Source organism: Staurois parvus, unplaced genomic scaffold (genome assembly GCF_062004578.1).
Source record: "Staurois parvus isolate SC_StPar_1 unplaced genomic scaffold, SC_StPar_1.0 ptg001174l, whole genome shotgun sequence".
In the NCBI taxonomy this organism is placed as follows: Eukaryota; Metazoa; Chordata; class Amphibia; order Anura; family Ranidae; genus Staurois; species Staurois parvus.
Window position 1 is genome coordinate 293,343 of NW_028318970.1, and position 22,840 is coordinate 316,182.

Below are 22,840 nucleotides of genomic sequence, written 5' to 3' on the forward strand. Positions count from 1 at the left end.
TTTCCCCCCCTTCCAGTCCGGACACTTTCACCCCCTTCCAGTCCGGACACTTTCACCCCCTTCCAGTCCAGACACTCCCCCCCCCTTCCAGTCCGGACACTCCCCCCCTTCCAGTCCAGACACTTTCCCCCCCTTCCAGTCCGGACACTCCCCCCCCTTCCAGTCCGGACACTTTCACCCCCTTCCAGTCCGGACACTTTCCCCCCTTCCAGTCCGGACACTTTCCCCCCCTTCCAGTCCGGACACTTTCACCCCCTTCCAGTCTGGACACTTTCCTCCCCTTCCAGTCCGGACACTTTCCCCCCTTCCAGTCCGGACACTTCCCCCCCTTCCAGTCCGGACACTTTCCCCCCCTTCCAGTCCGGGCACTTTCCCCCCCTTCCAGTCCGGACACTTTCCCCCCCTTCCACTCCGGACACTTTCACCCCCTTCCAGTCCGGACACTTTCACCCCCTTCCAGTCCGGACACTTTCACCCCCTTCCAGTCCGGACACTTTCACCCCCTTCCAGTCCAGACACTTTCACCCCCTTCCAGTCCGGGCACTTTCCCCCCCTTCCAGTCCGGACACTTTCCCCCCCTTCCAGTCCGGACACTTTCACCCCCTTCCAGTCCGGACACTTTCACCCCCTTCCAGTCCAGACACTCCCCCCCCTTCCAGTCCGGACACTCCCCCCCCTTCCAGTCCAGACACTTTCCCCCCCTTCCAGTCCGGACACTCCCCCCCCTTCCAGTCCGGACACTCCCCCCCCCTTCCAGTCCGGACACTTTCACCCCCTTCCAGTCCGGACACTTTCCCCCCTTCCAGTCCGGACACTTTCCCCCCCTTCCAGTCCGGACACTTTCACCCCCTTCCAGTCTGGACACTTTCCTCCCCTTCCAGTCCGGACACTTTCCCCCCCTTCCAGTCCGGACACTTTCCCCCCCTTCCAGTCCAGACACTTTCACCCCCTTCCAGTCCGGGCACTTTCCCCCCCTTCCAGTCCGGACACTTTCCCCCCCTTCCAGTCCGGACACTTTCACCCCCTTCCAGTCCGGACACTTTCCCCCCCTTCCAGTCCAGACACTCCCCCCCCCTTCCAGTCCGGACACTCCCCCCCCTTCCAGTCCAGACACTTTCCCCCCCTTCCAGTCCGGACACTCCCCCCCCCCTTCCAGTCCGGACACTTTCACCCCCTTCCTGTCCAGACCAATTTTCAGCTTCAAGCGCTATCACACTTTGAATGACAATTGCACGGTCATGCAACACTGTACCCATATGAATTTTTTAGCATTTTTTTTTGAGACAGATAAAACTTTATTTTGGTGGTATTTAATCACAGCTGGGATTTTTATTTTTTTTGCTACGTAAATGAAAATGTCCAAAAACTTTGAAAAAAAGTTTTTTCTTATACAATTTTGTAAATAAATAATATTTCATCATAAATCTTGGCCAACATTTATTCAGTTATCTTTTTAGTAAAAAAAAAAATAATCCAAATTAGTTCATAACCAAAAATTATTTTTTACATTTTTATAAAAAAATTTTATATTATTATTTATTGTGAATAGCCCTGTACCATGTGACCTCTGTGATCATTCACAGATTTCACACGTAGTAAGCAATGATGTCAGAAGTGACATCTTTCTTACCACTCTTCATGTGATCACTGATTGGCCAATCAGTACAGCGATCGGTGTTCCGCAGGATGGATCGGATCTGCGGATTGAGCATAATGGATCGGAGTCCAATCCAGTATGCTCCCCAATCCGCAGATCCGATCCATCCTGCGGGGATCGTCAGCTTGCTTTACAACTTACCTTTTCGTGGAGCGGGTCCGGTGTCACCCCGTATAGGTTGTATGCCAACGATCCCCACAGGATGGATCGGATCTGTGGATTGGGGAGGATATTGGATCGGACTCCGATCCATTATGCTCAATTCGCAGATACTATCCATTCTGCGGGGATCATCAGAGGAGGTGTCACCGAGTGTTATCGCACCGGGTGACACCAACCCTAGAGACGCCCCTGTTAGTAACTCTCCACTTGCCCCTCCAGAGGATTCCCCCCCCCCCACCCTCCTGACCAGGCCAGTTTTTGCGATATGGCACTGCGTTATTTTAACTGACAATTGCGCAGTCATGCAAAGCCGCACCCAAATTACATCCTTTTTTTCCCATGAATAGAGTTTTCTTTCGGGGGTGTTTGATCAACTCTTCGTTTTTTTAGTTTTTGAGCTTTAAAAAAATAAAAAAAAAAAATCGACAATTTTGAGACGAAAACTCAATATTTTTTACTTTTTGCTATTAAACATGTCAAGTAAAAAAAATAAAAAAAATCTAATTTCGTCATAAATTTTGGCCAAAATGTATTCTGCTCCGTGTCTTTGCTATAAAAAAAATCCTGATACGTGTAAATTAATTGGTTTACGTGAAAGTTATAGCGTTTACAAATGGCGGTATACAGTTGTGTCCAAAATTATTCAACCCCCACTGAAATTGAGTGTTTTGGCCAGTTTGACATTGCTTTTGATCATTCAGTCATCTTGCTTACATTTACATTAAAGAGGCACTTGTAGGTCAGACAAATATAACATAACAGTTATAATGAAATAACCACAAATGTCTTTTCTGTGCTCACAGCATTATCAGTTTTATTCAACCCCCAAGTGACATTCAATCTTAGTACTTAGTACAGCATCCTTTTACAGTTATAACAGCTTTTAAACGTGAAGCATAGCTTGACACAAGTGTCTTGCAGCGATCTACGGGTATCTTCGCCCATTCTTCATGGGCAAAGGCCTCCAGTTCAGTCACATTCTTAGGCTTGCGCACTGCAACTGCTTTCTTTAAGTCCCACCAGAGGTTCTCAATCGGATTTAAGTCTGGTGACTGCGATGGCCACTCCAAAATGTTCCAGCCTTTCCTCTGCAACCATGCTCTAGTGGACTTGGAGGTATGCTTGGGATCATTGTCCTGTTGAAAGGTCCAACGTCTCCCAAGCCTCAGGTGTGTGACGGACTGCATCACGTTTCCATCCAATATCTCCTGGTACTGAAGAGAATTCATGGTACCTTGCACACGCTGAAGCTTCCCTGTACCTGCAGAAGCAAAACAGCCCCAAAGCATGATTGACCCTCCACCATGCTTCACAGTAGGCAAGGTGTTCTTTTCATCATAGGCCTTGTTCTTCCTCCTCCAAACATAGCGTTGATCCATGGGCCCAAACAGTTCTAATTTTGTTTCATCAGTCCACAGAACACTATCCCACAACTTTTGTGGTTTGTCCACATGGCTTTTGGCATACTGCAGTCGACTCTTCTTATTCTTTGGAGACAGCAAGGGGGTACGCCTGGGAGTTCTGGCACGGAGGCCTTCATTACGCAGTGTGCGTCTTATTGTCTGGGCTGAAACTTCTGTACCCACATCTGACAAATCTTTTCTCAGTTCCTCAGCAGTCACACGGGGACTTCTCTCCACTCTACGCTTCAGGTAGCGCACAGCAGTCGAAGTCAGCATCTTCTTTCTGCCACGACCAGGTAGCGTTTCAACAGTGCCCTTTGCCTTGAATTTGCGAATGATGCTTCCTAAGGTGTCTCTTGGTATGTTTAACATCTTTGCAATCTTCTTATAGCCATTGCCCTTCCTGTGAAGAGAAATCACCTCTTCTCTTGTCTTCCTGGACCATTCTCTTGCCTTCACCATGTTTGTAACCACACCAGTAAATGTCTAGAAGGAGCTGAGTATCACAGTCATTTTAAAGCTGCCTAATTGGTGCTTATTATGCTTGATTGCTGCTCGGTGACATCCACAGGTGTTTTCAATACCTGATGGAAAGCACCTGTATGAACCTCTGTTCTTCAGAGTGGTAGTCTTTAAGGGGTTGAATAATTGTGGCAATGAAGAAACCACATAAGAACCATTTACTACTGTATTACATAAACAATTGATGTCATTTTAGTTGCATTTGGGTAGTTACAACGTCCTTGTAGGATTTGATTCTGAATACAATTCCAAATGTACACTATAGTCCCTAAACCCCTTTACAGCATTGGGGGTTGAATAATTTTGGACACAACTGTATATACTGGAAATTTTTTTTTTTAGTAATGGCGGCGATCAGCGACTTACACAGGGGTGTATTTACCACAAGGCAAAAAAGGCATTTGCCTAGGTCGGCATTTTTCAGGGGGGCAGCAGCATTTTACAGGGGGGCAGCACCGTCCCCCCAAAAGAAGGAATGGAAAAAGGGACACACGCAGCATGGGGACCAGGTGGGAGCTGCAGACTGCTTGAGGGTGTATGCAGAGCCTGACTCTTGTTCCTGGGGATGTCTGGAGCTGTGAAGGTGGGTGTCTTATCTCTTGCCGGGGTGAGGAGCGCGGGTTGCCAGTGTATGGGGGACGGTGGTAGTGGAAGGCTTTCTCAGGTGGGGGTGGGGGTGGGGGATGGGGTGTTGTTGGTCAATGTCAGGCCCTCTTCGTGGGGGAGGGGGCTGTTGGTCGGTGTCAGGGTTGGTGTCAATTTTTGTGCTGCCTAGGGCAGCATGAAACCTAAATACACCACTGGACTTATAGCGGAACTGCAGGATGGTGGCGGGCATTCTGACACTGGGGGGAACTGACTTGGTGTCACTGACATCCCCACTGACACCAATACAGTGATTGGTACTAATAAAAAGCACTGACACTGTACTAATGGCACTGAGCAGGAAGGGGTTAACATGTGGGGCAATCAAAGGGTTAACTGTGTGCTGTTTTACTATGGGGGCTGTGTGTGCTTTACACTGTAAGCACACTGCTTTGTATGGCTCTGCTATGCGGAGCCATACAAAGCAGTGTGCAGGAGCTGACAGGGGAGAGCTTTGTATTGTTTATACACAGGTCTCTCCCCCGTCAGAGATACTCAGCAATTACCGGGTGCTGGCGAGGAATCACCGCCCGGGACCCGGTGATTGACAGCCGAGGCCGCAAATGGTGGTACGGGTAGGGAGCGCACGCGCCCCCTGCCCAAAACTGCAAAATCGCATGCGGGGAGTCCGCCTTTTTATCTGAAAAAAGTTCAAGTGTATATATACATGATTTTGTGCACCCGTGATGCGACGTAGCAGTATTTCTGCTATAGGACGGCACAGAAGCTGGTAAACTTAGTCTTCTGCCGGCTGCATTGGGGCCCTTGGAGACGTTGGCGGGCTTAATGATGTGGAGTCTTTCTGCACTCAGTATAGCAGTCTTTCTGCACTCCTAATACACTATAGAAGCTGCATAGTCCAGTTTCAGCTACTCTGGTTATATATTGTATTCTGATACGCAGTTTTATTAGACTATCACAGCCATGGCCTTTTTTTTGCATCAAATTTTTTCCATAGCGCTTACATTGGTGGTAGAAAAAGTGAGAGAAAAAAAAAAGATTGGCTCACATATTTATCAAAATTGCTGTTCAAAAGCTTCAATCATTTGCACCGCCATCACAAATATTCCATTTAGTAGGAAAGCAGCCGAAGTGTTTGCTACAAGGTTTCATTCTGCTATTGTTTTATATGACCCTCATATTCCAAGGCTGTTCTACAAACAGATCCGCTTTCCTCGCTAGTTCTCATATGTAGAGTTGTTTTTCATCATGTATTGTTATGATCCGTGACAGTTTTGTATCCTTTCATGTCACGTGATCAGAATTTTTGAAGTATCATTCTACTATTGACTTATGTGAAGCTGATATGAAAGACTGCATCGCGTTCCCAGCAGCTGAATCCAGTGTTCTTATGGGTACTACTGTCTAATTATATATTATTTTTAATTCAATTCTTTTTTTATCCATATTTTTCTATTTGATGTGAAACTATTTTTCTCTGTTTCCCTTATTTTCTCCTGTTTTTATCATAATCTCTTCACATGCGCTGATATACTTTTAACATTTGGTTTTATTTTTATGTATGTGTGTGATGTCTGATCTGATACCGGGGCCAGGACCAGGGGTGGGCAGGGGGAGAGAGACTCACCATCACAGACCAGTGTCACGGCCACTCCCATGGATCCCCACATTCAGATCTGATTCCCAGTCCCGATGCCCAGGAGAACCGGTGTGCCTTCTTCTGGAGGAAGGGGGAGCAGCACTCCCCTCACTCTGCTCTGCTGCCGAGCCCCGGTATCCAGGAGAACCGGCACCCCTTCTACCGGGGGGCGGTGCTCCCCTCACTACACTCTGCCGCCCAGCCCCAGTGCCAAGGAGAACTGGTGTCCCTTCTTCCGGGGAGCGGCGCTCCCTTCACTCCGCTCTGTCGCCCAGCCCCGGTGCCAAGGAGAACTGGTGTCCCTTCTTCCGGGGAGCGGCGCTCCCTTCACTCCGCTCTGCCGCCTCAGCCCCGGTGCCAAGGAGAACTGGTGTCCCTTCTTCCAGGGATTGGCACTCCTTCACTCCGCTCTTCCGCCCGTCTCCGGTGCCATGGAGAACCGGTGTCCCTTCTTCCAGGGAGCGGCGCTCCCTTCACTCCGCTCTGCCGCTCAGCCACGGTGCCAAGAAGATCTGGTGTCCCTTCTTCTGGGGAGCGGCGCTCCCTTCACTCCGCTGTGCTGCCCAGCCCCGGTGCCAAGGAGAACTGGTGTCCCTTCTTCCGGGGAGTGGTGCTCCCTTCACTCCGCTATGCCACCCAGCCACGGTGCCAAGGAGATCTGGTGTCCCTTCTTCCGGGGAGCGGTGCTCCCTTCACTCCGCTCTGCCGCCTCAGCCCCGGTGCCAAGGAGAACTGGTGTCCCTTCTTCCGGGGAGCGGCGCTCCCTTCACTCCGCTCTTCCGCCCGTCTCCGGTGCCAAGGAGAACCGGTGTCCCTTCTTCCGTGGAGTGGCGCTCCCTTCACTCCGCTCTTCCGCCCAGCCCCGATGCCAAGGAGAACCGGTGTCCCTTCTTCCAGGGAGCGGCGCTCCCTTCACTCTGCTCTGCCGCCCAGCCCCGGTGCCAAGGAGAACCGGTGTCCCTTCTTCCAGGGAGTGGCGCTCCCTTCACTCCACTCTGCCACCCAGCCCCGATGCCCAGGAGAACCGGCATCCCTTCACTATGCTCTGCCACCAAGCCACAGTGCCAAGGAGAACCAGTGTCCCTTCTCCACCCCCCCAAAAAAAATGCCACCCAAGGCAAATGCATTGTTTGCCTCACAGCAAATATGCCCCTACCCTGATGCTCTGGCTCATGCCCTGGCCTTTGGGCAGGGACCTTCTGTCTCCTAGGAGCCCTGGACTATTGCTATGCCCTTGATTTATAACAGGTGTGCTCACCTGCATGCTCGCTGGTCTCCTGTAAGACCTAGACCCAGAATTAGAGGCCTAGTCCATCCCAAGACTCTTTGAAGCCTCCAAACTCTAGAACCCAAACTAGGGATTACAAACCCATAGAAAACTGAAAGACAATTTTTTTCAGCTTAGAACAGTCATTCTGGAGCCCCTCAATCTGCATTTGTGAGAACCCTGTATGCCTTTAACCTCTCTTTTTTTTCAGGCAGGGCCCAGCACCGTCAGAGTAGATACTAGGGCCAATTACGACAGGAGCTAATTAAGCAACCAGCTTGTCCTTTGAGTGTGGTAGGAAGTCAGAGTACCTGGGCGAAACAAATGCAAGAACAGGGAGCGTAACAGAACCGACTCAGACTGCCCTTGAGTACTTCCATTAGAATACCGCTTCCCCATCCGAACACCGACCACAGACACCACAGACGACCATACAAGACGACACCAGTCTTGAAGTAAACCAGGAAGTAGACTAGTTTATTTGAACACAGATACAATATATATACACTCAGGGGACAATCCCCCCTCCCTGCATAATGACACAGGGCGGGGCATCCTACCTTTAGTAACAAGAGACACACAGGTATTAAAACTTCACACCAGCAGACAGTCCCATCAGGAGGGAGGGCTGCTGGAGACACCCCCCACTAAGGTAATACATATAACCTTAAACAATCCACAACCCCCACCTATCTCCTAACATGTCTACACAGTCTGAGACAAAGCCCACACAATAGTAGGACAGATCACTCTGTACTCCTAACAGGCACAGGGTGATTTACACATAATAGGGATATGGGGAGCTGGGTTCCATGGGCCCCCCACCCAAAGTGACTCCTGTCACAGGGAGTACATGAAAACTCCAGATATTGTACTGACTAAATTTAAACTGAGGACCCCAGTGCTGCAAGGCATAGGTGCATACAAGACAGCACAGTGGCTAAGTGGTTAGAACTTCAGCCTAGCAGCACTACGGCCATCGGTTTGAATCCCAATCACGGCACCACCTACCTGGAGTTTGGATATTCTCCCTGTGCCTGTGTAGGTTTCTGACCCACTCTCTAAAGACATGCCGTTAGGCAAATTGTCCTTAGTATGTGTATGTATGAATGTGAATTAGGGACCTTAGATTGTATGCTCCTCGGGGGCGGGGACTGATGTGACTGTACAATATATATGCAAAGTGCTGCGTAATTTGGCGGGGCTATATAAGTACCTGTAATAAATAAATAAGACATACAATAGGTACTAAGCCACTGTTCTGCCCACATTTATGTAAATTTGGATGCATGGTTCCATTTTTATCATCCTGTTTTATTTATCTTGTAATCTGGATCCTGAAGAAGAAGAATCATTTGTTGGCCCTCGAAACGCGTTGACTACATTCTTGTTGAATTTGAATAAAATTTTGAACTACCCAACGAATCTTTGACTCTCACATTTTGGTTTTGTTGCTCCTTTCTATAAGGGCCCATGTACACTGCAGCTGATAAACTCACGTTCAGGATCTGTTCAGCATTTTTTTTCAGCAGCCCCTGAACTCTCCCTAATGTTCTCCTATGTGTCCATGTACACATCGTCCTTTACAGTCGTTTACAGGCAGTCGATTTTACAGTTGTTTTTTTGAATGCAGAAAACTTGCGTTCAGTAGTCGGTTTCATCAGCGTTTCAAATGCAAAACGTTTCTAAATGTGGCAAATCGCGTTTATAAGCGTCTGAATTTTTGTTTTTAACTCTTCCAGTTCCCGATGCTGTCCAGAGCCTTTTTTCATCATGAAAAATGCATGCAAAGCGTTTTCAAGGTACTCAAATGGACAAAACACTGAACACAGGATGTTCCTACCAAGCTTGTCACACATCTTAATGACAAATTCACACTTCAGACCTCTCCCACCCTTGGAAACAAAAGATATGTTAATGACCATTCACACCTCAGACCTCTCCCACCCTTGGAAACAAAAGATGTGTTAATGTCCATTCACCCCTCAAATTCGTCATGCAGTCCCCCTGCCAGGTGGCCTAAATGACTCCACCAGACACCTTTCCCACCCTTGAAAACAAAAGATATGTTAATGACCATTCACACCTCAGACCTTTCCCACCCTTGGAAACAAAAGATATGTTAAGGACCAATTCACACCTCAGACCTCTCCCACCCTTGGAAACAAAAGATATGTTAATGACCAATTCACACCTCAGACCTCTCCCACCCTTGGAAACAAAAGATATGTTAATGACCATTCACACCTCAGATCTCTCCCACCCTTGGAAACAAAAGACATGCTAATAAACATTCACACCTCAGACCTCTCCCACCCTTGGAAACAAAAGACATGCTAATAAACATTCACACCTCAGACCTCTCCCACCCTTGGAAAGAAAAGATATGTTAATGACCATTCACACCTCAAATTCCTCATGAAGACCCCCTGCCAGGTGGCCTAAATGACTCCACCAGACACCTTTCTCACCCTTGGAAACAAAAGATATGTTGATGACCAATTCACACCTCAGACCTCTCCCACCCTTGGAAACAAAAGATATGTTAATGACCATTCACACCTCAGACCTCTCCCACCCTTGGAAACAAAAGATATGTTAATGACCATTCACCCCTCAAATTCCTCATGCAGTCCCCCTGCCAGGTGGCCTAAATGACTCCACCAGACACCTTTCCCACCCTTGGAAACAAAAGATATGTTAATGACCATTCACACCTCAGACCTTTCCCACCCTTGGAAACAAAAGATATGTTAAGGACCAATTCACACCTCAGACCTCTCCCACCCCCTGGAAACAAAAGATATGTTAATGACCAATTCACACCTCAGACCTCTCCCACCCTTGGAAACAAAAGATATGTTAATGACCAATTCACACCTCAGACCTCTCCCACCCTTGGAAACAAAAGATATGTTAATGACCATTCACACCTCAGACCTCTCCCACCCTTGGAAACAAAAGATATGTTAATGACCATTCACACCTCAGATCTCTCCCACCCTTGGAAACAAAAGACATGATAATAAACATTCACACCTCAGACCTCTCCCACCCTTGGAAACAAAAGACATGCTAATAAACATTCACACCTCAGACCTCTCCCACCCTTGGAAAGAAAAGATATGTTAATGACCATTCACACCTCAAATTCCTCATGAAGACCCCCTGCCAGGTGGCCTAAATGACTCCACCAGACACCTTTCTCACCCTTGGAAACAAAAGATATGTTGATGACCAATTCACACCTCAGATCTCTCCCACCCTTGGAAACAAAAGATATGTTATGACCATTCACACCTCAGACCTTTCGCCCTTTGAAAAAAAAGATATGTTATGACCATTCACACCTCAGACCTCTCCCACCCTTGGAAACAAAAGACATGCTAATGAACATTCACACCTCAGACCTCTCCCACACTTGGAAACAAAAGATAGGTTAATGACCATTCACACCTCAAATTCCTTATGAAGACCCCCTGCCAGGTGGCCTTAATGACTTCCTCCACCAGACACCTTTCCCACCCTTGGAAACAAAAGAAATGTTAATGAGCAACTCACACCTAAGCTAATCTCAACACATACTGCTGTCTCTGCTTCTACTCTCTGAATTTCTCTGAAACAGTCTGAAATAGTTCATAATTTACCACTTTTCAGTGTATTCTGGGCATTTGGGAGGTTCTCCTGTGCTTATTTTTTAAAAAAGCTTCTAAACGCAAACGCACATAAATGCGGCTAAACAGATGTTTTTTAACCTACATTTGCCAACAGCCAGTTTCCATCGTTCAGAAGTGTCCCGTGTACATGGGGCCTTAATCTGTATGTTCTGTACCATCTCCCGGACGCATTTTTGGCGAGTCAGACCTCACACAACCGCTTTTAAATCTCATCTAAGCGGCGGCGTGTATGTGAACGGGGGCCATAGATCGGAATAAAGAGCTTATAAAACGCAAAGTGCTTTTTGTCGCGAAGATTTTATTATCACCTTCGCTCCCTCCGCTTTCGCGTCACTTACGGCTGTGTTTTATCGCTCGGTGTCATTGTTTTTATTTGCCTTTATCTCCGTTAACACAATTTGTATTCTTTCTCGATCTTTTGCCATAATTCCCGATTTAGCCCTAATTACATCGGAGCCGGCTGCTTCGTAGCGACATAATGATTTTGTGATAGCGGCTTGTCAATACCAACGCTCCGCTCCATCTTTTATAAATTGCTTAATGGCGTTCTGGAATATTGCATACCGGAGAAAGCCATAAAGCAGTAATGGCTTTGTTTTGTCATCGCGATTTGTCACCGGAAAGCGGAGGAAGATTGTTTAATGCGTGATGTCACTACAAATAAATAAAAAGGGCGAACAAGATTTTTTTCTTTTTCAAAGTTTCCATCTCCTCTTTTTCGGTTCTCTGTTCTTTAAATTGGGAGAGAATTTCGAGTGAAATGTATTCAGCCCCCGCTGGGTATCCTGAAATACGATGCCCACAGAGTCCATCCTGATTACTTTGCATGGAAAAAGGATTTTTCATCTTCTATTGGCATTTCCAAGACCTAAATGTAGAGAAATCTGCTACTTTGACCACAGAAAGTCTGTTCGATTCCTCATTTTGTAATGAAAGAGAAATTCCTACAGAGTTTAAAGGAACCGGGCTACAACAGTTTTTTGTAGTTAATAATATATACACAGTTGTTCTGTCTCTCCAATCTAAGCATTGAAAGTGTGATCTCTGGAACTTACAGTTGTGATGAGATAGCGATAACTCCAATCTTAGTTGAATATCACAGGCAGTGACTCAATCCAGAAGACATCTTGTAGATCTTGTGAAGTTTATTCCATAAACTGAGAGAATCTTACAACCAGGGGCGGACTGACAACTCATAGGGCCCCCAGCAATAGGGGATCATGGGGCCCCTCTGTCCTTGCCCACACTCAAACCACACCCAAAAAAGCCTATGAAAGGTACCAGGGACATCTCATGGGGTCCCCTACTGACCCCGGGCCCTCGGACAGTGCCCGAGTTCCCCAATGGTCAGTCCGCCCCTGCTGCTTACATGAACATCTGATAGGTCAAAAGATCATAATGTGAACTGCTTCATGACATGAGGCTAGAAGCTGCAATGCATTTCTGGGGAAAAGGGGTGGAGCTATCTATACAGCATCAACTAAACCAGAGGAAAGGGAGGAGCAGAGACAAAATATAGAGAACACTTAAAGGCACAGGGGCGGACTGACAACTCATGGGGCCCAGGGCAATAGGGAATCATGGGGCCCCTGTGTCCTTGCCCAAACTCAAAATAGCCTATGAAAAAGGTACCAGGGGCAGCTCATGGGGCCCTCTACTCACCCCGGGCCCTCGGGCAGTGCCCAAGTTTCCAAATGGTCAGTCCGCCCCTGTAAAGGCATATGACAGTCATGTGAAACATGACAACAGCTGTGCTCCAAAGTTCGCATCCCCTGGCAAAAATCGTGAAATTTTGGCATTGATATTGAAAACATGACTAATCGTGCCAAAAAAATTTTTTTTTTAATTTGAGGATAGTGATCTTATGAAGTCATTTAGTCCTCACGCACACGGGACGTTTTTACAGCAGCTGTTTTTGGCTTTTGATGTTTTTTTTTTCTACAGCCAGTAAACCCCCCAGGATGTTATCCTATGGGTCCATACACACAGAGACTGGAATCAACGTTTTTTGACTGGGACGTTGTGACGGGAGTGATTTCTGGGGGAGGGGGGACCCCTGTCTTAGCTCCCCATTATGTGTAAGTCACATTGTGCCTGCTAGGGGTACAGGGTGAAATGTTCTAATATTGGTGTGGGGATTGTTCATTGTTCTCTGCCATGCATCCCATTGTTCTAGCAAACTATTATTGGATGTAATGTTTGTGTATTGGTGTGGGGGTTGTTCATTGTCTACTGCCAAGTTGTGTATCCCATTGTTCTATTGTGTGTCTTGGTTTGGTGGGGGGGGGTAGCAATCATGCCCACAGAGATGGACGCGGTTCAACCATATTGGCTCCAACCTCGATCTTGGCAAGGGATCAACCATCTTGTACAAACATATCTTTCATCATCCCCCCCTTCCTCTCTGTTCAGCCACAGTGACATATGGCCTGTGTGTTGGAAGTGTCACAAGCCGGCCAGGGCACAGCAGGAGGCTCCGAGCTATAAACCATTTTTGAGCTGGGTGCGAGGCGGGCTGGGAAGCTGAGTAGGCTGGCACCTCGTAAAAAGATAACCCAAGCCTTCCCCTGAGTTCAAAGACATTCCAGAGGAGTAGAGACTAGATAACACTTTTAAAATCATCCATTTTTCCCCCATGTCTCATATCTTGGAATATGAGAGACTTACATAAAAAACAGGTATATCTTCAGATTGGCCACGAGAAGACAAACAGTTTGATAGGTCACACTCCCTGACTGGAATACCTAGGAAAGCAGAAAATTCATCTCTTGAACCCTTCAAATATGTATTTCATATTTCATATGTAACCGTTCCTCAGATGCGTCTGCATACTAATCTACCCGAGGGAGGAATGGTACTTGGGCCTAGCAAAAGTTATGTGCCAAAATATGAGTTATGAGAGATTTTGGTTCTAGTTTGGGTCTCCGCCCAGACAATCCCGCCCTAAATGAAGCATTGGTCCTTGGCTTCAGAGACACCCCCTGCTGTGGAACTACAAAATATGCTGTCAGGCCTAAGAGTGGAAGTTGAAGAATTCTCCCTTTTTAACATCAGAACCACCTTGGGAGACGATGCCCTTTCACTCTGAAACTTGATCTGCTTAACCTCAGGCTGATTGGAAAGTACTTTAACCCTTTAACCTCCTTTCTATTACCTCTTTGCTGTGCTGTTGTTCTCTGTATATTTATATATATATTGGTTACATCTTTTTTCTGTAAATATTTTTATTGCACCCTTTTGACCTTTTAGTAATAAATCTTACTTTCTGAAAGTGTTAAACTGTTTCTATAGCTCGTTATTGCAACTTACAAATTCCTGCCTCTAAAAGAGTGCTACTGTGTGTGTTTACCCTCTGTATAACCTGCCTGTAGTGATCGTGCTATACAGACGATTATCTCAACCATCCTAGTGTTATTGCTGATATTGCCGAGTTTCCTCTTTCTCTGTACAAAAAGGAGGTGGTGGCAGTGTGAAGAGTTAGTTGCGTAATTAACCTGACTCAGTAACAATCGCTCCCAGGCTGCCGGTACATCAATTTGTGGTCCATTAGCTGGAAAATCGTTGTGCAGGGTGCAGCTGGGCATGGCATTGTTGCACACGTGACATCACGGCTTCAGATTGGCTAGTCCTTCGGTCACGAGTTTGGTGAGAAGGTCAGTAAGAGCCAGGGGCGAACTGACCATTTGGAAACTCGGGCACTGCCCGAGGGCCTGGGGTCAGTAGGGGGCCCCATGAGATGACCCTGGTACCTTTTTCATAGGCTTTTTTAAATGTGGGCAAGGACACAGGGGCCCCATGATCCCCTATTGCCCGGGGGCCCCATGAGTTGTCAGTCCACCCCTGGTAAGAGCTGTGAAAATGTGGAAAAGACTCCCTCAAGAGTTGGTTGTGGCCAGCTCAGTGGATTGCTGTAGGAAAGTCCTGGATTCTTTCTTGGATACACAGAATATAACTGGATATAACATTTATAGGGAAAGTTGATCCAGGGAATATCCGATTGCCTCTCGGGGGATCAGGAAGGATTTTTTTCCCTGCTGGAGCAAATTGGATCGTGCTTTGCTGAGTTTTTTTGCCTTCCCCTGGATCAACTGTGGGTGTAGGATTAGGACTTTTCTTTTTTTTATGGTTGAACTGGATGGACTTTTGTCTTTTTTCAGCCAGACTAACTATGTAACTATGTAAGGAGATGAGAACATAAACAGAAGCTAAGGCAGGGTCAGTTCACATGAGCAGGAAACAAGTCCAAATGAGACAAGTAACAAGCCGTAGGTCAGGTAACAGAGAGATCAAGTGATGTCAGAAGGCAAACCCAAACACAAAAGCTACCGGGGTCTGGCCACGGGTCACCGGAGCTGATGAACACTAAGAGGTGATCTTGAGGTTTGCAGTGCTTTAAATAGGTCCCTGTGGTAGGGTGGCCATCTCATTCTTTTAAATCCAAACACATTTTAATTACAGGTGAAACTAAAAAAAAACGTCAGAAGTGTCTTACCTGGGCTAAAGAAAAACAGACCTGGTCCGCTGCTCAGTGATCTAAAGTCCTCTTTTCTGATGAGAGCAACTTTTGCATCTCATTTGGAAACCAAGTACCCCGAGTATGGAGGAAGAATGGAGAGGCCCAAGGACCCCGAGTATGGAGGAAGAATGGAGAGGCACAAGGACCCCGAGTATGGAGGAAGAATGGAGAGGAACAAGGACCCCGAGTATGGAGGAAGAATGGAGAGGCCCAAGGACCCCGAGTATGGAGGAAGAATGGAGAGACCCAAGGACCCCGAGTATGGAGGAAGAATGGAGAGACCCAAGGACCCCGAGTATGGAGGAAGAATGGAGAGGCACAAAGACCCCGAGTATGGAGGAAGAATGGAGAGGCCCAAGGACCCCGAGTATGGAGGAAGAATGGAGAGGCACAAGGACCCCGAGTATAGAGGAAGAATAGAGAGGCACAAGGACCCAGAGTATGGAGGAAGAATGGAGAGGCACAAGGACCTCGAGTATGGAGGAAGAATGGAGAGGCACAAGGACCCCGAGTATGGAGGAAGAATGGAGAGGCCCAAGAACCCTGAGTATGGAGGGAGAATGGAGAGGCCCAAGGACCCCGAGTATGGAGGAAGAATGGAGAGGCACAAGGACCCAGAGTATGGAGGAAGAATGGAGAGGCACAAGGACCCAGAGTATGGAGGAAGAATGGAGAGGCACAAGGACCCAGAGTATGGAGGAAGAATGGAGAGGCACAAGGACCCCGAGTATGGAGGAAGAACGGAGAGACCCAAGGACCCCGAGTATGGAGGAAGAATGGAGAGGCACACACTGCAAGATGCTTGAAGTCCAGTTTCCACAGTCTGTGTTGATTTGGGGAGCCATGTCATCTGCTGGTGTTGGTCCACTGTGCTTCATTAAGTCCAGGGTCAACGCAGCCATCTACCAGGAGATTTTGGAGCACTTCATGCTTCCTTCCGCAGACGAGCTTTATGGGGATGCTGACTTCATTTTCCAGGAGGACTTGGCACCTGCCCACACTGCCAAAAGCACCAAAACCTGGTTCAATGACCGTGGGATTCCTGTGCTTGATTGGCCAGCAAACTCGCCTGACCTGAACCCCATAGAGAATCTATGGGGCATTGCCAAGAGAAAGATGAGAGACATGAGACCGAACAATGCAGAAAAACTGAAGGCCACTATTGAAGCATCCTGGTCTTCCATAACACCTCAGCAGTGCCACAGGCTGATAGCTTCCATGCCACGCAGAGGGCTCTGAGGAAGAGGCAAGTCCTCGAAAGGCGTCAGCCTATTGGATGTCTACACTCCCTATTGCGGACTGTTACTCAGCGCGGTGTTGATCTAGCTGTTCTTTATGATGTGCCTTGACTATATTGTCATTTGTGAGTACAACACCTACTTTATTTTTTATTAAACATTTTTTATGGTAATGCACTAGGCCTGTGCGCCCTCTCTTTGTTCTTTCCTCATTCAGTATATTTGGATTCCCCCGGTCTATTTGAGGGCAGCAAGGTGTGCATGTTCCAGGACATTCTTAATGTGGTTGTAGCATCGAGTCCATCCCCAAGCGCAGGAGCATTTGTGTTTGCTGGTTCCATGGGCCATTTAAGGTCCCCATTGGTAGGCTCCAGATTGAAAAACAAAATAGAAGGTTTAATTTGCAGTGCCACCGTGAAGAAAAAGGGAAATGATTTGCATGCTGAATAAAATAAAATGCAAGGATTAAACAGCGACGTACACGGTGTGCCTCGGCAGAACATGGGGGATAATAATGGCGTGCTAAGAAAAATAAAATTCAGACATTTAATAGTAGAGGAGGTTGAGCTCCGTGGCACACTGTCAGGATAATAGTGGGGTGCTTTGATAGTGACAGACCTACGGGGTTCGGAATTATAGTAATAGGATCCTCCAAACCCTCTTCACAATACAGTACATAGGCAAAAAAAAGTCCATTCTGGCAATAAATGGGCTCTAATGGGCTCTTGTATACATTACACAGGCAACTGTCATCTCTTACAATCGGGAGGCACAAATAGGAAATAATTACAATATGCAGGTAAAAAAAATGCCAAAATATTACAATATACCGACAACAAATGGACAACTGTGACTATGTGTGTGTCATATGTGCTCCAATTTTTTTTTTTAACCCCTTGCCTACAGGCCACTTCTACCCCCTTCCTGCCTACAGGCCACTTCTACCCCCTTCCTGCCTACAGGGCACTTCTACCCCCTTCCTGCCTACCGGGCACTTCTACCCCCTTCCTGCCTACAGGGCACTTCTACCCCCTTCCTGTCTACCGGACACTCCCACCCCCTTCCTGCCTACAGGACACTTCTACCCCCTTCCTGCCTACAGGGCACATCTACCCCCTTCCTGCCTACAGGGCACTTCTACCCCCTTCCTACCTACAGGGCACTTCTACCCCCTTCCTGTCTACCGGGCATTTCTACCCCCTTCCTGCCTACAGGACACTTCTACCCCCTTCCTGCCTACAGGGCACTTCTACCCCCTTCCTGTCTACAGGGCACTTCTACCCCCTTCCTGCCTACAGGGCACTTCTACCCCCTTCCTGCCTACAGGGCACTTCTACCCCCTTCCTGCCTACAGGACACTTCTACCCCCTTCCTGCCCACCGGGCACTTCTACCCCCTTCCTGCTTACCGGGAACTTCTACCCCCTTCCTGCCTACCGGGCACTTCTACCCCCTTCCTTCCTACAGGGCACTTCTACCCCCTTCCTGCCTACCGGGCACTTCTACCCCCTTCCTTCCTACAGGGCACTTCTACCCCCTTCCTGCCTACCGGGCACTTCTACCCCCTTCCTGCCTACAGGGCACTTCTACCCCCTTCCTGCCTACAGGACACTTCTACCCCCTTCCTGCCCACCGGGCACTTCTACCCCCTTCCTGCTTACCGGGAACTTCTACCCCCTTCCTGCCTACCGGACACTTCTACCCCCTTCCTGCCTACCGGACACTTCTACCCCCTTCCTGCCTACAGGGCACTTCTACCCCCTTCCTGCCTACAGGACACTTCTACCTCCTTCCTGCCTACAAGGCACTTCTACCCCCTCCCTGCCTACAGGACACTTCTACCCCCTTCCTGCCTACAGGGCACTTCTACCCCTTCCTGCCTACAGGACACTTCTACCTCCTTCCTGCCTACAGGACACTTCTACCCTCTTCCTGCCCAGGCCATTTTTCAGCTTTCAGCGCTGTTGCACTTTGAATGACAATTGCGCAGTCATGCAACACTGTACTCATATTAAATTTTTATCATTTTTTTGAGACAGATAGAGCTTTCTTTTGGTGGTATTTAATCACCTCAGGTTTTTTTTTTTTTTGCTAAACATACTGCAATTTTTGAAAAAAAAAGTTTTTTCTTAGTTTTTGTTATAAAATTTTGTAATTAAGTGATTTTTCTCCTTCATTGATGTGCGCTAATGAGGCTGCACTGATGGGCACTAATGAGGAGGCACTGGTAGGTGGCACTGATGGGCACTGAAAGGCAGCACTGATATATGGCACTGATAGGCGGCACTGACTGGCACTGTTAGGCAGCACTGATAGGCAGCACTGATGCGCACTGATAGGCAGCACTGACTGGTACTAATAGGTGGCACTGACTGGCATTGATAGGGGCCACTGATTGGCGCTGATAGGTGGCACTGAAAGGCAGCTTAGATGGGCTCTGATATGTGGCATTGATGAGCACTGACAGGTGGCACTGATGGGAATACACTGATCATCAGAGCACACTGATCATCAGTTCCCTGATTATTATTATTATTATACAGTATTTATAAAGCGCCGATAGTTCGTTCAGCGCTGTACATTACAAAGGGGGACAGAACATGTGACAGAACAATACCAATACAATGCAAAACATGAGGGGATCGAGGGCCCTGCTCTTTCGAGCTTACAATCTAGGAGGGAGGGATCAGTGTAGATGTCCCCTCTGCGGAATGCCGATTACCGGCTCTCCTCTCCTCTGTCAGCGTGACAGCTCGTGAGGAGAGAAATGCCGATAACTGGCATTTCCATATTTACATGCGATCAGCTGTAATTGGACACAGCTGATCACATGACCGAGCTGATGTCTTCAGCTCTTTCCGTTGATTGGTGATCCGCTGTGTCCGAGGGACACAGCGCACCACTAATCGCCGCGCTGCACACCCCTGGAGCCACGCACGTGCGGTTAGAGTGGGAGGACGTCATGTGACATCCTCCCAGAACGAGAGAACCGCCTTGCGCCCGTCATTTCCTTATATGGCGTGAGGGAGGCGGTTAAATATATATATATCATTTTTATTAGATCTGTAGAATTGTACAATATAATTCCCTTAGGCTGGCCATACATTATACAATTTTCTTGAGAATTTTACTTTAGATTTACCAAAAACCATATAATATGAGGTCAAACCTAAACAACACTTTCAATTGTATCCAATTAGGCGGGACCTTACACTACATAAATCTAAAGGAAATTGGGCAGAATTTGGACAGAAAATTGTATAGAGTATGGCCAGCCTTAGGCAACATCCCCCTCCTTTTATCAGAAAAAACCTTCTCCAGCAAATCTCCCACCCCTAAGCCAAGAAAAATACCTCCTCGCAAGCAAACCCCCCAACAAAAAAAAAAAACCCTCCACCAGCAACCCCACTTCCAACCCTCTTTCCAGTAAAATACTTCACAGACTTAAGGCACAGCAGAGTCCGGCAGAGTGCGGAAGCCCTCCTAAACTTCCGTTTGGCTGTGAACGTAAATGAAAGTTTTGGGTCTCTGCTCCGACCTCTATTGCCACATCTGGTGGATTCCAGTGTGGGTGCTGGCTGGGTGAGGAATCCATCCTGACTCCATCCAATCGGTAGAGGTAAAGGAAATGTCCCAAGAGGCATGCTTAGTGGGGGGCAGTCTGACCTGGGTACTGCCATACTGGTGGTATTTTTTAGACAGCACCCCCCACCAAATTGCCACATTACCCACCTTGGCAGCCCTGTCAGATCTCAGATACAGAGCTGGTCCCGGAGCAAAGGAAGGCTCTCCTAATCTCCTCCTCAGCTCTGATGTGTTTGGGATTGTCCCAATCGCCACCCTCCATGCAAGCATGTCCGTCACATAGGTAATAGCAGCCTCAGCCAACTCCATCCAAGCCATGCACCCAATACATTTCTCCCCTCCCATGGGATCTAGTCATGGAGGTCCATGACTAAGCTCTTTGGCAGGGGAAAATACATCGAGGGCATGTCTTGGACAGAGCTAGGCTGAGGATGCTATGACCTACAGTTGTGCTCAAAAATTTGCATACCCTGGCAGAAATTGTGAAATTTTGGCATTGAAAATATGACTGATGATGCCAGCTTGTGGTTACCTGTAGGGTTTCCCTTTGTATCCCGAACAATTCTTCTGGCAGTTGTGGCTGCAATCTTTCTTGGTCTACCTGACCTTGGCTTGGTATCAAGAGATCCCCGAACTTTCCACTTCTTAATAGGTGATCTAACAGTACTGATTGGCATATTCAAGGCTTTGGACATCTTTTTATGTCCTTTTCCATTTTTATAAAGTTCCATTACCTTGTTACGCAGGACTTTTGACAGTTCTTTTCTGCTCCCCATGGCTCAGTATCTAGCCTAGTCAGTGCTTCCATGTAAGAGCTAACAAACTCATTGACTATTTATACACTGACACTGATTGGGATTTAAAAAGCCACAGATGTGGGACATTAACCTCTAATTGGCATTGTATCCCGTGTGTGTCACCTTGTGTGTCTGTACCAAGGCCGAACATTCCAGGGGGGCGGAGACTTCTGATCCAGGGGCGGAGACTTCTGATCCAGGGGCGGAGACTTCTGATTATGGCCATTTGGGGGATTTCTGTTATCATTATGATTTAAAAAGGAGCCAAACAACTCTGTGATAATAAATGGCTTCATATGATCATCATCCTTCAATAAAAGAGCATTTTTTGGCAGATCAGTCATATTTTCAATATCAATGCCAAAATTTCACAATTTCTGCCAGGGGGTGCAAACTTTTGAGCACAACTGTATATCAGGGGTGTCAAACTCAATTTCATCGCGGGCCGTATCAGCATTATGGTTGCACTCAAAGGGCTGGTTGTATCTGTAAGACTAGATGTCCAGAGCACCCCACTTCCCCATGACATCAGATGTCAAGAATCCCACACCCTCCCTAACATCACCGTGCACCCCCTTTGGGGGCAGAGCTGGAAAGCAGAACGTGCAGGGTCTGGAGGAGGACCAGAGGAGGAGTGCAGTCAGTTACCAGTGTCTGCTGAATGCTGAGACCAGGGGGAGGCAGAGATGAGGGGATGCTGCAGCTGCACTGAGAGGTGCAGGATTTGGCAGAGGAGTTCTATTCTCCTCTCTGCTGCCGACTGCTGAGAAAAGGTGGGGGAAAAAGACCTGCAGGAGAGGTGCAAGGCCCACATGAAATGGCCTGGAGGGCCGGATCCGGCCTTGTGTTTGACACCTGTGACCTGTATGATGGAGGGGCTTGCATGGTGTGTGGCGTATGGGACTTTTCTTTTCCCTTTGCCTGTGTTATGAAGCACATCAGAGCTGAGGAGGAGCTTAAGAGAGCCTTCCCATGGGGCCACCTCTGTATCTGAGGTCTCACAGGGTTGCCAAGGCGGGTAATGTGTCAATGTGCATCTGGTGGGGGGGTGCTGTCCAAAAAACACAACCAGTATGGCAGTACCCAGGTGAGACTGACCCTCCCCACCCACCCACTAAGCATACAGGTGTCACAATGGGCCCACCGTACCCGTGACATCTGACAATGTATCAACAGGACAGGAGGCAAGGGAAAATCTCACAATGGGCCCACCGTACCCATTCACGGTTGGCCCATTGTGAATTTTTCCCTTGCCTCCTGTCCTGTTGACACATTGTCAACAGTCATGGGTACGGTGGGCCCATTGTGTCAACAGGACAGGAGGAATGGGAAAATTTCACAATGGGCCCACTGTACCTGTGACCGCCGACAATGTATCAACAGGACAGGAGGCAAGGGAAAATTTCCAAAAAGGATACAGACAAATGTAAAGCAATGACCAGGGGCGGACTGACCATTTGAAAACTCGGGCACTGCCCAAGGGCCCGGGGTCAGTAGGGGGCCCCATGAGATGCCCCTGGTACCTTTTTCATAGGCTTTTTTGAGTTTGGGCAAGGACACAGGGGCCCCATGATCCCCTATTGCCCGGGGGCCCCATGAGTTGTCAGTCCGCCCCTGCTTCCTACTCAAAACAAAAAGAGTGTTTTTTTACTGCTGTTGGTATCCCTCTTGGAGATCCCCTTTCACTTCCTCTCCTAGTGACACCTGTGAGTGTGTAAATCTCAGCTTGAGCTATTGATCTTTCTATACAGCAAGTTTATTACAAAAAAGAA